We start from the raw sequence: 23170 nt of genomic DNA, 5'->3' as shown, positions 1-23170 counted from the left end.
GGGGGACACGGGCCCTGAGGGCTCAGAGCCAACTGCACTAACACCCGGTCTATGTCACTTCTCAGAAGAGCTTCCCACCACCTCTCCTGACCACCAAACACATTTCCACCCTCAGACCACTTGCTCCTCCTCTTTGGTCTTTATTCTAGTTTGAATGACATTTTAAATGTAGTTGTTGTTTTTCTGTCTCTCCCACGGCCCTACGAGTTGGGTGAGGGCAGGACATGGACAATCCCCCGCCATGATAGGTACACTTCACATGTGAGCATGATTTATAAAACTATCCTCACTAATCATATTTCAGTGAAAGCAGAATGTTAAGGAGGTTGGGCTATTGGAAGACCCACGGGCAGTAGGTGTGATGGAAAACATGCAAGCCAGGCCCACACATTAGAGACTTGTCCCCACCAGGCAGCACACTGCACATGTCACCTGGAAATAACCTCTTATAACTTCCAAGTCTCCAGATACAGTAAAAATGCCTCCCTCTGTACCTTGCAAGATTGATATGAACATCAGATGGTATTAGGACCTTAAAAGCGATTTGTAAAATATAAAGTGATGACTAATTTTAAGACATCATCTTTAAGGGCGCCTGGGTGGCTCAGTCGTTAAGTGTCTGCCTTCGGCTCAGGTCATGATCCCAGGGTCCTGGGATTGAGCCCCACATCAGGGTCCCTGCTCCGTGGGAAGCCTGCTTCTCCCTCTCCCACTCCCCCTGCTTGTGTTCCCTCTCTCACTGTGTCTCTCTCTGTCAAATAAATGAATAAAATCTTAAAAAAAAGAAGACATCATCTTTAAAATATACTGAAAAATAGTGTTGGGCTTTTAATAGGTCTGTGCTCCTGAATGTCTCATTAACTCCACTTTGAAGAAGATGGCTTTAGGATTGAAGGAGCTTGACTCAATCAGGAGAAAGATTTTATCTCTTTCTTTCTCTCCCCCTTCCCCTTCATCTCTTTCTTATTCTCCCCCTTCTTGTAGGGAAGGAAAAATTCTTCCTCTGCCCTTCAAGATCTTCCAGCTGGATGAAGAATTACATTTCCATGAGATAAGTTCACAGGAGAAAAAACCCGAAGTTTCATTATGTGTCCACAGGGCCCAATAATGAGGTTGAGACCTAAAGAAGTGGCCAAGGCAGATAGTTTTTATACTTTTTATACAAAGAGATAACATTGTGAGGCACTAAAAAGATAAAGAAGACAGATGTTTGGGACCTTTAATTAGTAAGGAATTCAAGGAAGAATTTGGGCACAGGTAGCAGATTAGAAAAAAAAATAACAAGTTTTGTTTCTACAGCTTTCTTGGCTTAGAAGTTCCTATCTGTGGTGATAAGATGTCTTTTTACTTCATCCGGGTTGGGTACCTTTCACATGGGAGATTTACTTCCTGCTCTCAAGGGGACAGAGGAGGACCTGAGTGTCCTTGCTGTTTCTTAAGTGACTTACTTAAAATAATCAATATGCCAAAGTGACACATTTTGGGGTGGCCTGCCCTTGGTCCCTACATCCTTCTCCTTCTTTGTCTTAAAATTGCATTACTGTAAGATCCTCACCATAAAACATCTTAAAATACCCTCACTAAACCAGGGCATGGATTGTAACAAAAAGCACCTTATGGTGGGCCTAGTTCACTTTTCTCCTGAATTCCACCCACTGGCACACCTACAGACCTCTTACCCCATGCCCTCCCCTGGGCGCTGGACTGGACAGACAAATGAGGAAGGAGAACTCTGCACATACTCTAGAAGCACTCCACATGGCACAAGAGCAAACAGCCCAGAAATCAGCAGAGGAAGGAGGCTCCATTGAGCACCATCGTCTCTCCAAAGTGGGCTCTGGTTAACAGAGAAGAGAGAAAGTAAGAGGAGAGTCTACAGGGCTCTGTGCTTGGTCAAGCAGAGAGTGCAGATGCTTTCTGGTAGGTTCTGGTAGGTGGTGGGTACACTGAGGCCATTGCCCACAAATTTAAGGGTGAAATCTAGTACTCCATGTGAATGTGTCTGGTGGGAAGGGAGAGAAGTCTGACTACAGATATAATTCCTACCTTCGATAAAAGAAAACTGTCATTTTCTGGCTGAAAGATGGATGAAGAAGGAACCACAGACATTGGACATGTCAACTGCCCCGTGTGTCTGCTCAGGCTTCTAGTATTAGAGTAATTAACTCTAAACACACGGTTCTCTCCTTGTTTTCTACAGAGGGGATGCCTGCCGCCACAGGGAAAAGTCTGGATGGCACGTACAGCCCACTTTCAGCCTGCGCTCCAGTGGAATGCCCAATAGTGATTTAACAACATGAACAGGATGTGAACCTACCATCACATAATACCAGGGGCCTCCACATAGAGAAGATGGTGTACATTCCCCTGTTAATAAATTGTAATCCCAGAAAAATACTCATTTTACCACTGATCTGTCATTCCATGCTTAGCTTCATAATGAATTCACTTCTCCTGTTTATCTGTGTGGGAAAATGGTACATCCCACCAGAGCACGAGATGCGAAAACTTCACTTTGAAAAGTGAAATGTTCTCCGTGAATAGCAGGGAGCATCCTTGTCCTTCAAGAAGGGCAGAACAACATGGTCGTTTCTTGGGTGAAGTGAAATTGCCCAACCGAGGTGCTCGTCACCAGCTGTTTAGTGAGTGGGTTAGGTTGGCAAAGTGGTAAATACCGGACAGTCCAAAGATACCACACATGTGTGCTATAAAGTCTCTCCTGCTCTCACCTAACACTGATTAAACACTTACCATCAACTGGGTACTGGGCCACAGCTCTATGTAGGGAAAATATAAAGATGCAATAAGTCTCATCTTCTAATTTCTAGAAACTCACAGCCAAAACAATTGCAAAAAATTATATATATACATATACACAATATATGTCACATGATATATGATGATGTTTATATAGGAACTATTATATGACATGTGTATATACAATATATATGAATTATGTGTGATGGTTAATTTTATGTGTTAGCATGGCTGGGCCATGGTGCTCAGATGCTTGATCAAACGTTATTCTGGATGGCAACATTGTTGTCAAACATTATTCTGTGAGGGTGTTTTTGGATGAGATGAACCGTGACTTGTGGATTTTGAGTAAAGCAGGTCCCTCTGCCTCATGTGGGTGGGCCTCATCTGATCAGCTGAAGGCATGAAGAGAAGGAAAAGATTGGCCTCCTCTGAGCAAGAGCGAATCCTCCAGCAGGTGGCCTCTGGACTTCGTCTGTGACACGGGCTTTTCCTGCTTAAACAGCCGACAGCCTTCTGACTGGAGCAGAATTTCAGCTCTCCCGTCTCCAGCCTGCTGGCTCCCCATGCCCCCCTCCATAATCACGTGAGCGAATTCTTTAAAATACACCTACGCATACATCCTAGTTCTGCCTCTGCGGAGACACCTGACTGAAGCACTGTTAGGTCGTTCGCCAGCGAAGGGAGGTATGAGATGCTGTGCGGACACGGGCGAGGCCACATGTCTCCCTGCCCCTGCATGGCTTGTGAAGAGCTCTGGGCGAGTGAACGGGATGGAGGGGTGAGGAGAGATGAGCCTTCCAGCAGAGACAGAGCCCTTGGCCTCTTCATCCACTCAGTCGCTCCTCTGCCCTTCCACATCTTCTGTCACTGGCTGAGGCTCAGGAGCACGTTCTTCCCCATCCCAGCAGCCTGGCTTTCACCTGCCAGCTGGTGGAAGAGGACGCAGTGCCCAGGACGTGCACCCATTCTGGCTTAACTGGCTTTTTTAGTTTCCAACAAGCATCCTCACAACCGTTCCCTGCTCAAAACTCTTCTAGTGGAGGGAGGTCTGTGAAGAGGACAGACAAGGGTGGAGCCTGGGAATGGACCCTGCAGAATGTCCCCACGACGCCCCCAAGAGGCCAAACCCTCCCAGGAAGGTGATGGTATCCCCCTCCCAGAGGACATTGACGATATGTCTTCAGTTTCTACCTCTGCTCAGAGCTGCCAGTCTCCAAAAGTCACCAGGAACGTGACAGTCACACTGACCCTTGGCAAACCAAGGAGGAAAGGCCCAGGGAGGGCTGGCTTTCTATAGCTACTGGGGGACAACTGACCTCCTAATTGCTCCAAGTATGTGCCTGAGGCTTCCACCCTAGGGGGACTGGCCTACAAGCAAATGGATCTTTTTTCTTAATATAGTTACAAATAAATTTAAAAGATCTTGTCAGATCTCTGTTGTGTTTCCTGACCTGTGAACTTAGGAATCTCAGTTCTTGGATAATGGCAGGGATTCCTTGCATGTCAGGGACGCTGTGTTCTCTGATTGATACTCATGATTTTCCTGGGAGAAACTTAAGATTGACCGCTTGAGGGCTCTGGGGCTTCGATGAGTTCAAAATCAGGTGTTGGCAGGGCCATGTTCTCTCAAGGCTCTAGAGGAGGCCCCTTCCATCCCCTTCTCTTAGCTTCCAGTGTTTGCTGGGCAACCTGGCATTCCTTGGCTTGCAGACACTTCACGCCACTCTCCGCCGCGTCATCACATGGCGTTCTCCCTGTCGGTGTCTGGGTCCATGTCTCCTCTCCTCTTCCAAGGACACCACTACTGGATTAGCGCCGTCCTAATGTGGTATGGCTTCATCTTACCTTGATCCCATCTGCAAAGAACGTCTTTTCAAATAAACCCACATCCATAGGTATTTGGGATGAGGACGTCAACATATTTTTTGGGCATGCAATTCATCCCACGCTGGCATCTCAGAGTCCCCAACACAAGGTTAATGACCGAGGACCTGTCAGCCGGGCTCATCCCTCTCTCTCCTTCAGAACGAAGTGCTCTGTGCATCCTGAAGTGAATTCTACAAGTTTATAAGTGACCTTACCCAACCCCATCAGAGGTGTTTGAGGAATCATTTGAAATTCAGATTTATTACAAAACCTCCTTTGTAGGAATCAGGATAAAGAATCATTTCTCTCTGCTGTGTTTTCACACATCATGATGACGATGGAAATGCAGTTTATTTCAAATAAAGTAAATGAAGCCAAGCGGGACTTCAGTACATCGCAAATATTAACCAGCCACCTACTTATGCATAGACTGCTCTGCCGTTCGATTGTCCTAAATAATTCTTCCAATGTCCCAATAGGTTAGAAAAGATCCTTATCTTATTACAACAGTTATTACAAAACAAATAAGCAAGCAACAACACCAAAACCCCTTAGCTCCCAGAGTAGAAACTAGGTGAATAGGGGACATTTAAATCTGCAAAGCCTAATGAAGGATGGCAAGTTGAAGGTGATTTTGAACAATCAGAGATGTAAAGCTGTGGTTCACGTCTTCACTTCTGGTCAGCTGTGGGGAGTATTTGCAGGTGGAGCTTCCTTGCAGGGCGAGGGCTTCAGAGCTCCCGCCAGCAGGGGCCACCAGCCCGAACCACCATTACTGTAATTATTAGTGTTGTGAGGCAGGCTTTCTCTGAGGGTTCTCAAGTACCGGGCACAGCTGACTCACTAGTCAGGAGAAGGCTGGTGGTCTTCTCCCAGCTGACCTCGGTGGGCGAGAACAGCGGGCGCTTGCTAACCCTCCTCCCTACAGTAGTAGATGGAGCCCCTGTGAGCCCCCCTGTGTTCTTGTGACAGAGGCGAGACGTGGGTGCTGGCCAGACTGGCAGGCGGTTTGCACTGTCTCCCTATTTCACAAGCTGTCCTTGGAGTAATATTTCGACATCATTGCTGACATTCTAATTCAAGCCTCATCTCGGTGTTTTGCGTTGGCATATTACGTCGGTCCTTTTAACATGTTTCTGGAAAATGAAAGTTATTTGACAAGAACAGAAAGAAAAGCAGAATGTAAGTGGTAGGCTTTGATAAATGAAACGGGTAAAATGATATGGTTTGACATTTCTTTAAGATGGATATTGATAATAATAGATAAATCTCTAAAGGGGCTCTTATGGAATTTATACTCCTTAGAAAACCTAGAGACACAACTGGAAGAGAGGGTCTCTTCTGTGCCTCTCCCCATGTTTTCCTGGGGCATTTATACACCTTCAACATGCGTGTCTGTAGGAGATCGGCACATCTAGAAGTGCAGATGCTAAGCATTCAACGTGGATTAGGATCATCTAATATTTTTTGTGAAGACCATATCTATTTTTTTTAAACTGTGGAGATGGGTCATTGACCCAGCAGCTCTGAAAAATAAACATAATGTTATAGAAAAGTACATATTATAGGAGTTTAATTTATCAGAAGTCTGGTGTGTTCAGTGAGTGACAGAAAGGGATAAAGTGTGAGAAAAGCAAACTACTATCACATGAATACAGAATTTTGCCATAAAAATCCTTTTATCAAGTGTTGAATTCTCAAATACAGTTTTGTAAAAAAATGTTGAATTATGCCTCTGGAAATCGGTGAGATAGCACATCAATTTTTTTGTGAAGTCCATGAGTGTGTGTTTGTATGTGTGACACTCTTATAAATAACACAAGAAAATGGAGCGGCCTTGCATCCCCTTTATCGCATACTCTGCTCTCCCATCCTCGGGCTTGCATTGACGTCAGTTCACACTGGTCTTAGATGTATTAAACTTATTTCCAATATATTATTCTTTCCTTAATTTTCGCCCCTTGATAATGGCACCTTGAATACCCAGATATTGTGCGATCTCCCCCACATTTTATTTCTATGTAAAAATAGTAAGCAAAATATTCCCCATCTCCCTCATCGGGCATCAGGTCAGCATTACTTCATTCCTTACTCAAACCCCTTCACTTCACAAATATTTCAAAGGGTGCAAACCCTACAACATCCATGGGGTGTTTAAGGCTTTACTGTGATACGCACCCATGTATCCTGAGATGGTTCCACTGAAGATGGGAAACGGAGAAGAGCGTTTCCTGAGGGATGGATGGGCTGTAATCTGGGGCCCGGCTGATGCACAGGGGTCCATGGCCCACACCGCTTCCAGTAACCTGCTGACTACATGGGCAGGTCCAGCAGCACCTCATCCACAGCGTGTCCGGTCTACTAATGAAAGTCACATGCAGCAGGTGCACTGTGGATACATGAGGGCCATGTGTCCTTTCATCACAGAAGCAAGACAGTCAAACCAGGCTTTATCACGTCACCTGACATGAATCCATTCCCCAGGTGCCCCGGGCCGGTGTACTTGCTGGAATGAATACAGTGCGTTAGAAGATAATGACTCGGGAATTCCCTGCATGCACCATCCCAAATGAGAAACCACTGTTCACCAGCACTGCTACAAACCCAGGGCAGCTTCTCGATTCACACCGCTGCTGGAATTAACACTCCAGTCCTTCCTGCTGCAAACCCGACCCAATGCTCCTGAGGGACACATTTGCAGACCATCCTCTTCCCAATACCGTTTGGCTTGTGTGACATTTGGAAGTTCCATGGCCTTTCTGGGTCTTATTTCCCTGTGAATTCAGGCAGGTGCATGCGTCCCACGATTGTTCTGAGTGTAAAATAGAAAAGCATGAGAGATGTCTTGTGTAATGTAACCTGTAAGATCACTGCTCTCTTGCTTTCTTTTTTATAAAGTTCTCCATCCAAATGTGTCAACCTTGGACGTGGAGAGAGGTGAACGGAGCAGCTTGGAGTCTCTCCACTTTCCTCCAGTCACTGTGACGAGTTCTCTCACGGCCCTTGGGCTCTGGTACTGCCGTGGGCCGTTTCCAGCATTCCCAGGTTTCCCAGAACCACCCGGGCCCCACCAAGCCCCTGCCAAAAATGGGAGGCTGGGAAGCAAGCCCAACGGGGCAGATAGCTGCCCACTTGTCACCCTCACTCTGACGAGACCCCCCCTGCAGATGTGTCCAGAGGGCCTTGAGTGACCAGGAACTGATCAGTCAATCCATCCCCGTATTGTATGGAAACTTCTGGTAGTCCATGGAAAGCCTTCAAGATTCAAGAGAGTGGGGAGGAGTAAGTATGTAAATATAACCTTTGACTTCAACTCAGAAAGTTGAAGTCATCAGCTGTCTCATCTGAGACCTGGCCCCTTTCGGGAGGTCCCCGGCATCTTGGACAGGAGGCACACACTGTGAGTGTGAACAAGTGTGAACAAGTGTCTTGCACCCAGGCATCCCCTCATCCTGGCAGCAAGAATACTCTTTAGATACGGTGCCCCCTCTACGGCAGGGCATCTTGCGGTCTCCACCCATGCTCGTGAAAAGTGAGATCGAATAGGGCCACTTCTGTCAAACGTCCTTTTTATCTCCTACTGCCCACCGCTTGGGCTTTCAAATGGAGCCAGGAAGCCATGAAGGAGGTGGGCCTTCTGCCTGTCCTCACGAGGTGGAGGACATGTACCCATGGACCGAACCACAAATATTCCAAGGACTCTGCAGAACACCTGCCACTTGCCATAGAAGCGGGCGTTTGCTCACTGAGAGCCTTAGCCGCCAAGTATGTTCAGCCAGGATTCCTCCTCGGCCCCTGGCATGGACCAAAGTTCTTTGTAAACAACATACACGAGCGTTCCCCTGTGTCTTTAACACCCCCTGGCTTTTGCTCCCCGGAAGGACGTAATTTGAGTTGCTGCCTGAACTTGTGCTCCCCGAATTGCAATTCTGAGACTATTAAGTAAAAGTTTCTGTTTTATTTCAGGTCTGCCCCTTCTCCATCAGCACTCCCCACCCTGAAACTCGCAGCTACTCTCCTGGGGCAGAGGCTTCATTCTGTGGTGGTGACTCACCTGTGTTTGCAGAAATGGAGCATGTTTAAGGCATTAGATTACAAGGTAGGAGAGATCAGAAGCCAGTCCAAGTGATAAATGTAGGTTGATTTTGTGAGGCTCTTGTTGCTGGTCCACACGTGTGATGTGTGTGTGAGCATGTGAGAATCAGCTGGTTGTGCTCTTCCTGGATATTTCTCGCACCAGGGGTCCCAAGCTGGAAACCACCTTGTGTCCTGACAGAGAACAAGGGGAATGTGGTACACAGCAGCTGGGTAGTAGTGGACCGGGTCCTTGGATTCTGGCTTAGCCCCCCACACTCTGCGTCCCCAGCTCAAAGATGCACAGTGGCATTCTTCTCAACATTTTGAAAACCAGATGCATCTTACAATGGATTTGTATGTTTAAGTCGTTCTTTTCTGTTTGAGCTCTGGAAAGTCGATAAGCTGCTTCAGAATCATTCTCCCTGAAAATCAACAAAACCGAGTGTGTACTCCGGGGCATTGAGCATTAGGGGATAAAATGAATGCCAGCATGATATAAATTCTACTTATCCCACGGGGAGAAATGGAGAGTCCCATGCCAGGGATTCCAGTTGTATCCACTTCAGAGGAGGGATGAAGGTCATCACCTCTCCCTCGCCACTGATAAGGAAGTGCTCGGGAGCAGAAAAGCACTGTTGCAGAAGATCGAGATTCTGAATATCCAGCTCTCTTCATGCCCCTGTGGCTCCTACAGCCACTTACAGTTCATTTTAATTCTATTTCAGCCTCTTACTTTCTAAATGATAGACCTCCTTCAAGTGACCAGTTTCCTATGGTTGGAAACGCACTTTATTTACTTGACGATTAGTGACACAATGGCTAACTTGGTATCTATTAGTTGTTTCCTTGTTTTGTCTTATTTTTATTTTATTTTTTTAAAGATTTTATTTATTTGAGAGAGAGAGCGAGAGAGAGAGAGCACAAGCAGGGGAGAGGGAGAAGCAGACTCCCCGTGGAGAAGGGACCCTGAGGCGGGACTCGATCCCAGGACCCCGCGATCATGACCTGAGCCAAAGGCAGACGCTTAGCTGACTGAGCCACCCAGGCGCCCCTGTTTTATTTTTAAAATTGCTTTAAAGATTGCTTTAGAACCAGTCCTGAGACAGGGGGCTGCTGGATCACGGTTAAAGTTCTTTATTCATGTTGCCAAGCTAGCTTTGAAAAATGATACACTAATTATAAATACTAGCAGGATGTGATTATACCAGCCTCGCAATCAACTCATCAGCATTATTTATTTGGCTAATTTGAAAAGCATAACATATTACAACACAGCTTTCTTCTGCACTTCGATTGTTCCCTGGTTTGGGTGTATTTCATGTCTGTGGCTTTGCTCTCTGTCCTGGTGTTTACTTGTGAGGCGCTGGGGCTGTAGGATGGAGCAGAATAGATACAACTTCTACCTCTGTGTCAGTCTCGGTCCTCTGGGAAGCAGAGGTGAGGATGGAGCTGGAAGTCAGAGCCTATGCAAGGAATGCCGTTGAACAATAGAGGGGAAAGGGAGCAGGAGGGGCAGAGGAGTCTCCAACCACAGTGAGCAATGAGGACAGGGCACTTGTGGGAGGCGAGGGGGGCAGGGGAGGACCCGGCAGGAGGAGCCTCAGAGGGCTGGCAGCCAGTACGGGGTCCCAGAGCAAAGGCCAACCTTCAGAAGGGATCTGTGTTGGGTCCAGGCGGGGTGTCCCCCTCCAGCCCTCCTCCATGTGGTCACTGCGTGACCCCAGCCTGGAGGAGGAGGGGGCATGAAGGAGGCCAGGGGAGGCTGTCTGTCTGCTGCCTCTGCCACGGCGGCGGGGGCGGGGGGGGTGAGTTCCTCCCTGGCAGCCAATCCTCACAGAGATTTAATGCTCAAGCAAATTTGACTTATTACAGAAACTCAATAAATAAACATTTATTGGCTTGATTATTTAATAGAGTCTAATGAGTTTGGATGAATAGCATGGGTTTCTATATTATGTGGAATTTTCTGGAAATATTTTATATACATATTTCCACATATGGTTATGGATATTTGGTTTTATGTTTGAAAATTTGAAAATATTTTCTGATACGTAGAGCATAAAGGTATATCTTCAGGGTCATATGTAATTATGCCTTTTACAAAGAGTAACAAAAGCAGTCCATGGATACATTTTCTTTTCTTGCAAAATGATTACAATGTTCTAGCTGGCACTGCAGTCCCCTTTAAAGGGCCACGTCCTTTTCTCTCTCCCGATATTATTAGTTATTGGGTTGATACGTTTCCATGTCTTTTTTCTGTGTATTCATGGACACATATATGTATAAAAATGTATGGTATTATTTGTGAGCTACCATGGGTGTTATAGTTTCTTTGGCCATTTGTCTATTGATGGGGATTTGGGACATTCCTAATTTTTCAGGAATCAAAACCCTGTCTCAAAGCAACCCTGTCTTGACATCTCTCCCTAACCTCTTATCCCCCTTTATTTTTCACCTGAATTACTGCCTATCCTTCCCAGTAGAATGCAAGCCCCGACAGCGGCAGAGGGTCAGGTGGTTTGCATGGAGAAAATAAAAGATGGTGCTGCTCGTGGCCAGACCGGGATATTTCTGGCCGGGCCGTGAATAATGCTCAGCATGGCTACACCATAACCCTGTGGAAGGAGACAGTTAAGTCAACCCTGCAGCCCCAAGAAGGACCAAAGTTTCCCGTCGTTCTGTTTGACCTTTCTACCTGCCCTGAGTGAAGGCTGCTCTTACCAGTGTCAGCTCAGCTCGGCTGTAATGCTCCCGGCTCGGAGGTAAAGATAATTAAGATCCAAATCACCCAATTGTCTTTGTTTCACAAGAGCATCCGGCCCTCGCTTGCTTCCTCACGCAGCGCAAACCCAGACCCCGCAAGGGACCCTGGATCCTCTGCTCTGCTCACTGAGACCGAGGAGCTCCTGCATTTATGGGGCGCATTTCCCCTGGTGTAGGAGGCAAAAAAGCAGGCGGTGTGAGCCCAGGTTCCTGGAGGCAACATCCCAGTGCCCAGGACGGTTCTGGGGACATGCTTGGCACTTCACAAATACTTTTTGAATGAACGAATAAATAAATGAGGATGTTAAACTCCTGGGCCACAGGTCAGAGGGATTTTACATTTTAGGAAATACTTCCAATTGCCCTTCAAAGTGGCTATAAAGACTTCAGTGTTTGAGATCAGTAATTTCCCTTCACATCCACGGACCCTCATTATTATTAAATTTTCTAGATTTTCCAATCTGATGGAAACAAATCAATCTTGTTTTATTCACTTGTCCCCGATGAGAATCACATGGCCAGATATTTTTGATCATTTGCATTTCCCTTTATTTGAGTTTTCAGTTCATATTCTTTCTTGTTTTATCCCATTGTGTTCCTTCTCTTTTTCTTACATGTTTGTAGTAATCCCTTTCTGTTACCCTTTGTACCGTACATCCATTGCAAATGTGTCTCAATGTGTCACCGGACTTCCATTTGTCATTTTTTGCTGTCTTCATTTATTTTTTAAAAATTTAGTTATGCTTTAGGCTGGGTTCCCAGAGATAAGAATTCCTGTGCTGGGTTTCTTCAGAAAGTGCTCCTCAGGGAGAGGGGGACCGGTGGGGATTTCAGGTGGGGCCTGGCTCCTGCTGACCCCTCCAGGGGGAGGGACTCTGCAGAGAGTGTCTTGGAGTGAGGGGGCTGCCTGACCAGGGTCCTGCCAGGGTAAGTCAGGGTGGGACCAAGTGCCCAGACAGGTGCAGCTGTCTGTACGAGCCGGCATTACTCTTTGGGAGCTCAGAGACGAGGGAAAGGATTCAAGGGCATCCGGGCAATTTGCTTTCTATTTTGGGGAAATTTGCCAGGTGAGACCTTTTCTGGCAGACCTGATCATTTATTCCTGTGACAGCTCTTAGTCATCCTGTGCCTCTTGCTGCTACATTTGCTTATTGTCTGTCTGCTTAGCCATTGCACTTCAAATTCTGACGAATAAGGTGTGCCCCGCTGTCCTCTTCTTAGCTTTCTGCAGTCTTAGTTCTTGCTAAGGTCAGTGTGGAGGCTCCGCTTGCTTCCCTCACAACCTGGCTGCACCACTCCCTGATGCAAGACACCTTATAGAAAGTGCTGGAACAATAAGAAAGCTGAAATCCTGCCAATCTTCCATTTTTCCAAGGAGAATATTTTAAAATTGCTTCTGTTCAAATCGAATGCATTAATTTTTCCATTACATGGTTGAAATGGATTTTTACTTATTTAATATACTTTGCATACATGTTTAATTGTACATGAAATAAACCAATACATTCATTTAAAGTGTTCATTTTTCCCTTTCTCTGTTGTCCCAGAACAATTTTATGTAGAGTCATCACACTCAAGCACCGTCTCCAGCATCACAGGGAATATGGCCTGCGTCATCAGAAACAGATTTCCAGAACACATTGTATCAGTTCTATTTAAAGGCTCTGAGACTGCCTTTCAGAATTCACTTATGGATGTTGATGTGCCTCCATTTCACAAATAAGGAAACTCACTTCTCCAGGGCGGCATGGCTTCCTCAAGACGCAGGTCCGACATGATGCACTTGCTTTCAGTCCTGGTCCCTGTGGTTCCACAGCCTCATTCTCAGCCACCCAGCTTACGTTTCCCTCCTTCTTAGTCTTCTTTCTGTCCAAATACTCGTCGATTGTGTCTTCTTGATGAATTTGGAAACCCTTCCCTAATGTTCCATGGAAAATCATACCCAAACTAAGTGGAATCCATCTTTTAATCTGCTAAAAACTGACATATCATATTTATCTTTCCCCACCTAGAAAGTGGGATTTGCATCATTGTATCCAAGGCTTATATATTCCCCAATAAACTTTGGTCACTTCTTGTATAAAGGTCATGTGTCCTTTCTTAAATTTGTTTCTAAATATTTTATATTTTCCTTTCTATTGTAAATAGAAATTCCTTATAAATGATTCATTCCAGGTTACTGATGGTATGGAAGAACGTAATTGATTCTAGGTATATTTATTTTATAGCCTGCAAATCCATAAAATTTTTATTAGGTCTAAAGTTTCCTAACAGAAATATGTAAACTGTCCAAGGATATGATTATATTTATCATGTTTTTAAATCTTATATTTGTTTTTTTTGCAGCCACAGGAGCGTAAATAAAGCAGAAAAATAAACCAAGATCTACTGCAGCCCATTCCAGTGCCTGGATCATGTCCAGGGATTGAGGGATGTCCCAGGGATCTCACAACAGGGACTGGAGTTCAGGCCACATGGGAATCAGAATTCAAGTCCCAGTGTGGCAGGGAGGAACATGTCCCCTAAAGATATCCAGGTCTAACACCTGCAACCTGTGAAGGTGACCTTACATGGAAAAAGCTCCTTTGTAGATGTACTTCAATTAGGGATATAGATGGGGAAATTATTCTGCATTATTCTGTTGGGCCCTAAATGTAATCATAGGCATATGTAGGGGCCCATGGCAGGCCACCCCAAAATGTGACACTTCAGCTTATTGATTATTTTAAATATTAAGAAACAGCCGGTACAAGGACACTCAGACCCTCCTCTGTCCCCCTGAAAGCAGGAAGTAAATCTTCCACGTGAAAGGTACCTTCCCTGTGGGAAGAAGTAAAAGACATGCTTATTACCAGAGATAAGAAATTCTAAGCCAAGAATGCTGTAGAAACAAACCTTGTTACTTTTTTTCTAATCTGCTACCTCTGCCCAAATTCTGCTTTGAATTCCTTACTAATTAAAGCTCCCAAACACCTGTTTTCTTTATCCTGTTAATTCCTCGCCAAGTTGTTGTCTGTCTAAAAAGTATAAAAACTGCCTGCCTTGGACATTTCTTTAGGTATCAATTTCGTTACCGGGCCTCTGTAGGCATGTAATAAAACTTTGGGTTTTTTCTCCTCTGAACCTAGCTCATATAAATGTAATTCTTCATCCAGCTGGAAGAGCTGGAAGGGTAGAGGAAGAATTTTTCCTTTGCTGCCGATATAGAAGAGGGTTGAAGGGAGCATTAACTATGGACAGAAGAGAGGAAGGTCAGGTAATGGAAGTGGAGGGAAAGAGAGTTAAATTGTGCCAATGGCCCCAAAAATGAACATAAAGGAGGGCCAGGAACCAGGCAATGCAAGGAAAGCAGCTCCAGGGGTGGGAGAAGGCAGGGAAGTAGATTATCCCCTAGCGCCTCGAGACGGCACCCTCCAGGATGACAACTGGGGCTCCCCCCCATAAAACCCATTTTGTTCCCTGAAGGCTTCTTCATTTACCTCTTGCCATCTATTCAGCTTCTGGCCCTCTTATTAATTAAGCCACAAGCACAAAAGAAATTAACTCAAATTTATGAGACAAGAATTTCTTCCCACTAAATTTTAAAACCAGGCCTTAGGCCTCAGTAGTAGGTCAACTGGCATCTTCACTGCCTTTGGGTTGGGTCCAAAGCCAAAGCTAGCCACTGTGCTCCTCCTTGAACCAGGACTATGCACAAAACTGGTTTCCCATTTTGGAAGGAACTATGAGAGGAAAGTCTACTTCATGTCTAGGCCAGTCACCTTTTATGTTTTATGTGCTAAGGAATCATCCAAAACTTCCCCTCAAAACTTAAATAATGAGATTAAGAGAGAGAAATTACAAACACCTTACTTAAACTGGGAATTTCCTCCCTGGGTGAATTTAGGGATACGTGGACTCCCAGAGAGCAGACGACAGTGGTGAGATGTGTCTCAGGAGCTCTGAGCTCTCCAGGAGGCCCTTCTGCTTCTCCCTGACATCGTGTCCTCTTTAACACAACTCTTCATGTGGCCAGGTGACGTCATCTCTGAAAGCCTCCCAATTTACCCCTTCTAAATTCAGCCACAGAAGGGGGACCCATCTCATGTCAGTTATAAGCTCCCAGATTTAAAAGGAGGAGGAGGAGAACAAGGAGAAGGACAAGGAGAGGAAGAGAAAGAGGAAGACAAAGGCCAGAAGATGGGGTCAAGGAGGAGCCCCTTGAGGCAGCTATGAGAACACCCATGTGGGTGGGTGGGCATGTGTCTGGGAAGGAGAATACAGGAAGTTCCTTGTTACCAGGAGAGAGGTGCTCCATCCCAACATGCTCTTGACTCAGTATCCTAGTTTCATTACTGATTTTAAGACTCCTTCTAATATATGTCTCTGTAGTAATTATAATAGTAATAATAGTCATAATATTAGCAAACACTTACATAAAGTTTACAATAATTATTATGGCTGCTTAAATGGGGAGGGGGTTGGGCCACAGAGAGGTTAAATAACCATCATAATGCCAACTTGTTTGCACTTGGTGGAGCCCGGGTTTGAATCCAGGCAGTCTGGTTCCTGAACTTATGCTCTGAACTACGACTCCAAGAGCCACAGATTCCTCTCTTCCTGTTCTAAGCAGTATAATTTTACACAGGTATTAAAAGATTTCCAATGTCTCTTCAACAGACACTGAAGTCATATTATGGGATCTATTTTGGGGGAATGTATGAGTCAGGGTTCTCCTGAGAAACAGAACTAACAGGATATTCAGATATTGATACATTACATACACAATGTATTACTTTACATGTATATAATACATATTATATATAACTACACACCATATACTATATGTTATTATGTCTATATCTATATATTTAACATACGAAATTGACTCACATAACTATAGAGGCTGAGAAATCCCATGAATGATTACCTTCCAAAGATTGATTTGATTGAGGGAAATAATAGTTCTATGGTTTGGAATTCGGCCCATTTTTGGAGATAGACATTGACCTTGTGTCTTCATAAAGCATCTCCAGATGTTTCTCTTAATGCAGAGGAGGGGAGCTCGGAGCCTCTGGGCACATCGGCAGGTCAGGAGAAAAAGCTAGGGAAGCAAAACAGTGTAGCAGTATTTACCAAAGGGGCAGCACCTTGATGGACACGCTTATTTAAGCCTTAAAATAACATAGCAGAATTTCTAAATGATCCATCTGTTCCACTGTGGATTACAAATTACAAGTTATTTTCCTTATTACAGATGAAGAAACTGAGCTGAGCGTCTAAGCACCTTTTGCAGACACACAGGGGGCAGCAGTTTGGTGCCCGTGGTTCCGTGGACCAGGGGACACAGCTAAAGGAGGAGGCCTGTGGGATGGAGGAGGGTCCCTACTTAATGATTCTTGTTCCTAAGTGGAATCTCGTGCGGAACAGGGAGCCGCCCACTGAGAACAGGAGAACCTACCCCTTCTCAGTGTCTCAGGCATAGACCCTAGGGCACAGATATTGTGAGAAGCAGGAGGGTGTGAGGGATTTCCTTTCCTCATCTCTGCATTAGAGTTCCTGTCTCCGTCTCGGCTTTCTCAGATTCTTCAGGACTGCAAATATGGGGTGTTGAGAACGTGAGCATTCGTGGGTCCTCCCGGCCAGGGAGGTAGTTCAAGCGGGACTCAGTGCAAGCTTCCTGAGGTGCTGGTCCTGTTGGCCCCTGTCCCTCCAGCCCCCAGAGCACGGACAGACTTTCCCCACTAATCCCAGTAAAGATGGTGCTGAGGAAGGGACATCCTAACCCGTCTCTCTGCTCAGAAGCGCTGCATTTTACCCAAAGTCCCCAAGAAGAAGGGGGAGCCAAGCAGAAAGACACCAGCAGCTTGTGAGCCTTTGGTGAAGGTTCTTCCCAAAACGGATGTCTGGAGAAAGGGCCTTTACCAGTGTTCTCTAGTCTGAATGTCTGTGTCCTTCCCGGAATGTGCGTGTGAAATCCTAGCCCCTAAGGTGATGGTGTCAGGAGGTGGAGCCTTTGGGAGGAGAGTAGGTCAGGAGGGGCAGCCCCGGTGACGGGATCTGCGCTCTTATAAATGAGACCCCAGAGAGTTCCCTCGCCCCTCCCGCCCTCTGAGGACACAGAGAAGGTGTCCTCTGTGAAGCAAGAGGAGGGCTCTCAGCAGATAGCAGCCTTGGTCCTGGACTTCCCAGGCTCCAGAACTACGGGAAGCCGGTTTCTGCCACTTACAAGCCATGCAGTCTATGGCACCTTTGTTAAAGCAGCTGGAACGGACTGAGACACAGAGGCCTTAGCCCTCCTTCCTTTGTGAAGTCACGTCGGGCTCTGCAAAGCTTTCCCCCGCCCCTTTCTTCCCTCTTGTTGCCAGATTCAGTTGTGTTAGCGTCCTTTGTATCTTCTCCTCTACCGCTTCTGACTTCCAGAACCTTCGGAAGATGGACTAAAGCCAGAGCTTCTCAGTTGTCCCACGGTTTTGTCTGACTGTAAAGACGGCGGCGGCTTCCCAAGCAGGACCTCACCAGCCAGTCCATCGCTGACTTTGGGACCGTGCCGAGTCCTGTTACTTTTTCTTTTCTAGAATATTCACACTCTAGGGCAAGTCAAGGGAAGAAGGCAGAAGAAGAAAGAGCAGGGAATTTTAGTCATTGCCTTTAAGTACTTTAAGGATCGAGGTCCCACTTCCTGTCTGCACTACTTCACCGGTTTGCGGCGCTCACATCTGAGCCTGACAAGTGAGGGACGCCGATAATCCGAACACGAGTTTACAAGCTCCGCATAAGTCACATGTGTTACATGTCCCTCCCTGAGGACGCGTATTTCTGGAATCGTCAAAATGCATCCTAAGCTTTTTCTTCATGTTCCCGCTGACTGACCGGCTGGCTCCCGTAGGTTGGCCCCATCTTTCAGTGTCGTTCCTAGTGTCCTGGTATCAAGTGTGTCGCAGCCAATGCCAGATGTGAATGAGCACTGACCAGGGTCCCGTCACAAGTGAACGCAGACAATACGATATTCGCCCGTTCTGCTGTTTAATGCTGTGAGCAGCCGTAAGGGTTTAGTGAGAGTGGAATCTGGGAGAACACCACAGGGGGGTGAATCTGAGATGCTGATGGGACCAACGCTGACAGGAGAGGGTAAAGGCCCCCAAACCGGGGGGAAGATAGGAAGGAGGAGGCCAGAAGGGGCAGGGAGAGAGGGGGGTGCTCTCCTGATGAAGGCACCCCAGATCAGCATAAGCTGCTGCCTTTCCAGAAGAGCCTAGATCACACTTCAGGATGCGCCATCTAGGGCCAGTTTTGCTACCACGGTGGAAAGGAACAGGCCCTGGGGTCCTGGCCTCAGGCGGGAGTGAGCCCTGGCGGGGGCCTGGCCCCACATGTCTCTCAAGCCCAGTGCGGAGCACTGATGCTCTCCCTGGGACCAGGGCGCCCGTGTGTTCCTGCCCAACGGTCCTTCATGCCACCAGCCATCTGCCCACGTCTCAGTCACCTGGTGGAATCAGGGTGAAGCCATCACACCATTCACTTATGAGGGTATGCAAACACATGAAGGCATGGAACACTGGATTGAAAGTAACTGGCTCTCAAGTCGTAGCCCCTGGTGTAGGAGAAACACCGGACACCCTCAGGAAAAATAAAACTTCATCCCCAAGCCCTTACACACACCTCGTGCCGGGAGGGTGGGGTCAGGCCACAGCTCAGACCCTGTGTAAGACAGAGTTGTGCCTCCGTGGCTTACACTAATACAGGACCTGTGTTGTCTCTTTGCTGTGTTCTGTGTCCTTTATATTTCAAGGTGATTCTCTTTATCCCATTTTAGAGATAGGGTTGTAAACATTTTTGGAAGCCCCGGGTACTAAGTAAAATGCTGCATATTTAAGGAGTGCTGTTGGGATAAAAGCCATGCAATTAAGAAATGCGCCGTCTGTTCTGAGATACACAGCTCACGTTTCAGATAAATATCACCCGGAATGAGTGACCGAGCAAAGCGCCCCTGTCTCATCCCCACACGCTCCCGTTTATTGCTGCATCCTGTAATGGCTCAGCCACGTATCTGGGCAGCTTCGTTAACCTGTCAGCTTGCTCATCCGCTCTTAAAGTGATGTATGGGGGAAATTCTGCCTATGCTAAATAAGACCCCTTTGCCATTACTAATAATATCACAGTGATTCAGAACATGAAGCCATTAGAATAGTAATAAAAAGAGAGACTGTCATTATTTCAACCACAGAGCATAAAACGAGGTATCTTCCATAATTATGGATATTTGCAGCTGTGGGGCATCCAGCTAGGAGGGGAGAGGCCAAGGAGCCTGCCCTGCAGGCTGCTGGTATGGGATGGGGCCGGCCATGAGGTCCAGGGCTGCAGGCACTATTTTGTCATGAGAAATAGGTGCAAGTTTGGCCCCCTCCCCTGACTGCTCTCCTGGGCCTCTCTTGGTTGCTTGGGAAGGAGGGCGCTTAATATCTACCTTTCTACTGCATTTCTTTTCATCAGACCACCCGTGCTGTGGTTACGTTTCAATGTACCACTACAAACCCTGAGTCCTACGAAATATTCCTTCACATCTACAATTTGGGTGACTAGCAACCATTATCAAATTTGCTTATCAAGGCTCTGTTTACATTTCTATTATCAAGGTGCAATTTGATTCAGGAGAAAGGTTCCTTTTTCATTAAACCCACTGGTGGTCTTTGGTAGTGTTTTGACTTAAGAGTATTGTTTAAAAACCAGCTTTGAATTAAAATATTCAGCTGATAAAAGACCAACTTTTTTTTTGCTTAAACATTAAAAGAAGAATTAACATCAATTCTTTACAAACTCTTCCAAAAAATAGAATATAGAACAATTTCAGATTCATTCACTGAGGCTGGTATTACCGATACCAAAATCAGATAAAGACGGTACAATGAAAGAGATATAGACCCATATCTCTTATGAATGTAGATGAAAAATTCCTGAACAAAACACTGACAAACTCTATCCAGCAATTCTAGAAAGACCACATATGCTGATCAATGGGATTTCACCTAAAAATATGAGGTCGCTTTAAAACCTGAAAGTCAATTAATATTGTCAATTAATAGAATAAAGACAAAACCCACATGACTCAATAGAGGCAGAAAAATCAGTTGATAAAATTCAACAACTCTTCATGATAAAAACATTCAAAAACAAAGCATTGAAGGGAAGTCTTCACCTGATAAAGGGCATCTATGAAAACCTCATATAACGTCACATTTAACAACGAAGCACCAAATGCTTTCCCCTAAACCCAGGACATGACACTCATCTCTAATCTCACTACTTCTGTCCAGTGCTGTACTGGGGGCTCTATCCAGGGCAGTTACATAAGAAAATTGCACATAATGCATGCAGATGAAACAGGAAAAAAATAAAACTATCTTTATTTGAAGATTATATAATCTTGTACGCCCAACATCTGAAAGAATCCACTAAAAAGTATTGGAATAAAAACATTCAGCAAGGTTGCAGGTTACATATTTCATATATAAGAATCAATTTTATTTATATAAACTGTCAATAAAAGATCTGAAAATAAAATTAGGAAAAATAATTCCATTTACACTAGCTTTAGAAAGAATAAAATATTTGGAAAAATTTAGCAAAAGTAGTCCAAAACTTATACTCTGAAAACTATAAAACACTGTTGAAAGAAATGAAGTAGACCTAAATAAATGGATAGATAGTTCATGTTCATGGATCCGATTTAATATTATGAAGATGGCGGTACTTCCCAAATTGACCCATAGATTCAACACAACCCCTATTAAGATCTCAGCTGGCTTTTTTTTTTTTCCAGAAACTGGTAAGCTGATCCTAAAGTTCATATGGAAATTCAAGGAACCCAGAATATCTAAACCAATCTTGAAGAAGAACATCTCCCAATTTCAAAACTTACTACAAAGCAAAAATAATGAAGACAATGTGATACTGGCATAATGACCAACTTAAAGATCAATGAAATAGAATTGAGGCCAGAAATAAACCTTAACATTTTTGGTCAATTGACTTTTTAACTAGGCCACCAAGACAACTTAATGGGGGAAAGAATAATCTCCAGCAAATGGCTCTGAGACAACTGGACAATCCACACACAAAAGAATGAATTTGGATCCCTCGTATATATACCGCATACATACAAAAATTAACTCAAAATGAATCAAAGCCCTTAATGTAAGAACTAGAGCTACAAAACCCTCAGAAGAAGCACAACTTTGGGCTAGTAAGATATCACAGCAAAAGCAGAAGCAACAGAAGAACATTGAGATAAATTGAACTTCACCAAAATTTAAAATTTTGTGCCTGAGAAGATACTATCAATAAAATAAAAAGAACCGGCCGGATGGAAGAAAATTTTTGCAATTCATATTCTGATAAGGGACCTGTATCCATAACACATAAAAACACAACTCAAAAATAAAAAAGACAAATAACCAGCTGTAAAAATGACCAAGGTACACAAATAGAAATTTCTCCAAAAAGATACACAAATGACCAATAAGCGCATGAAAAGATGCTCAACATCATTGCCATCATAGAAATGCAAATAAAAGCCACACTGAGATATCACTTTACACCCACAAGAATGGCTAGAATCAAAAAGACATGATAACATGCCCGTGAGGATGGGGAGAAAGGGGAACTCTCACACACTGCTGTTGGGAAGGTTCAGTGGTGCGGCTCATTTGGAATCAGCCTGGTGGTTTCCCAAAATGCCATTGATTGGTACAGACATAATAAAAACCAAATTGTGTGTCCACCCAGAATCTTGTACACCAATGTTCAGCAGCATTATTAATAATAACCAAAAAGTGCAAACACACTGAATGTCCATCAAGTGTTGAACTGACAAATAAAATATGGTATGTCCAGACAATAGAATATTACCCAGCAATGAACTAACAGGAATGATCCTTCAAAACACGCTGAATGAAAGAAGCTGGTTATAAAAGGCCACATATTTTGTGATTCTGTTTCTGCAAAATTTCTGGAATCTATTGTGATAAAAAGTAGATGAGTGGTTATCAATAGTGGGCTTAGGGCAGGTTGGGAGTAAGTGGGAAGTCACTGGCAATGAATATGGTGCTTCTTTTTGGGGGGATAGAAATGTTCTAAAATTGTGGCACTGGTCACATGAGTCAGAATATACTAAATACTCTTGAATTATACACTTTATTTCTAAATTTTTATTGAGGTATATTTGACATTATATTAGTTTCACGATGATTTGTGATATGATCACCATGGTAAGTCTCTTTAACATATGTCACCATAAATAGTTACAAATTTTTTGTCTTGTGATGAGAACTTTTTTTTTAACTCCAGTATAGGTAATACAGTATTATATTGATTTCAGGTGTACAATACAGTGATTCAACAATTCTATACATCACCCAGTGCTCATCAGGGCAGGTGTGTTCCTTCATCCCCATCACCTATCTCCCCCATCCCCTGCCCACCTCCCCTCTGGTGACCATCCCTTTGTTCTCTAGAGTTAGGAGTCTGTTTTTTTGGTTTGTCTCTTTTTTTCTTTGTTTATTTGTTTTATTTCTTAAATTCCACATGTGAGCGAAATGGTATTTGTCTTTCTCTGACTGGGTTATTTCACTTCGCATAATACACTCTACATCCAGTGATGAGAACTTATAAGCACTACTCTCTTAGCATCTTTTAAATATGCATTACAGTATTATTAATTATAGTT

At 44.7% G+C, this 23170-nt stretch overlaps 2 long non-coding RNA genes across 3 annotated transcripts in view; both read right to left on the bottom strand.

Annotated features, from left to right (window-relative positions):
* LOC144381056 (uncharacterized) overlaps positions 1–23170 on the bottom strand; it is a 64776-nt gene that overhangs the window by 28820 nt on the left and 12786 nt on the right. The window lies entirely within an intron of this gene.
* LOC144381055 (uncharacterized) overlaps positions 1206–23170 on the bottom strand; it is a 33033-nt gene continuing 11068 nt past the window's right edge. The window contains exons 2-3 of one of the 2 annotated variants that reach the window (XR_013445470.1): positions 6805–7015; positions 1206–5762 (exon numbers count right to left, since the gene is read on the bottom strand). This is a non-coding gene — a long non-coding RNA (uncharacterized LOC144381055). Of the gene's footprint in view, positions 5763–6804; positions 7133–23170 lie in introns of both variants that reach the window. The other variant, XR_013445469.1, reaches the window with a different exon arrangement.

Source organism: Halichoerus grypus, chromosome 2 (assembly GCF_964656455.1).
Source record: "Halichoerus grypus chromosome 2, mHalGry1.hap1.1, whole genome shotgun sequence".
Classification (NCBI taxonomy): domain Eukaryota; kingdom Metazoa; phylum Chordata; class Mammalia; order Carnivora; family Phocidae; genus Halichoerus; species Halichoerus grypus.
Note: the sequence above shows the minus strand (reverse complement) of the source record. Positions and strands in the feature narration are given on the sequence as shown.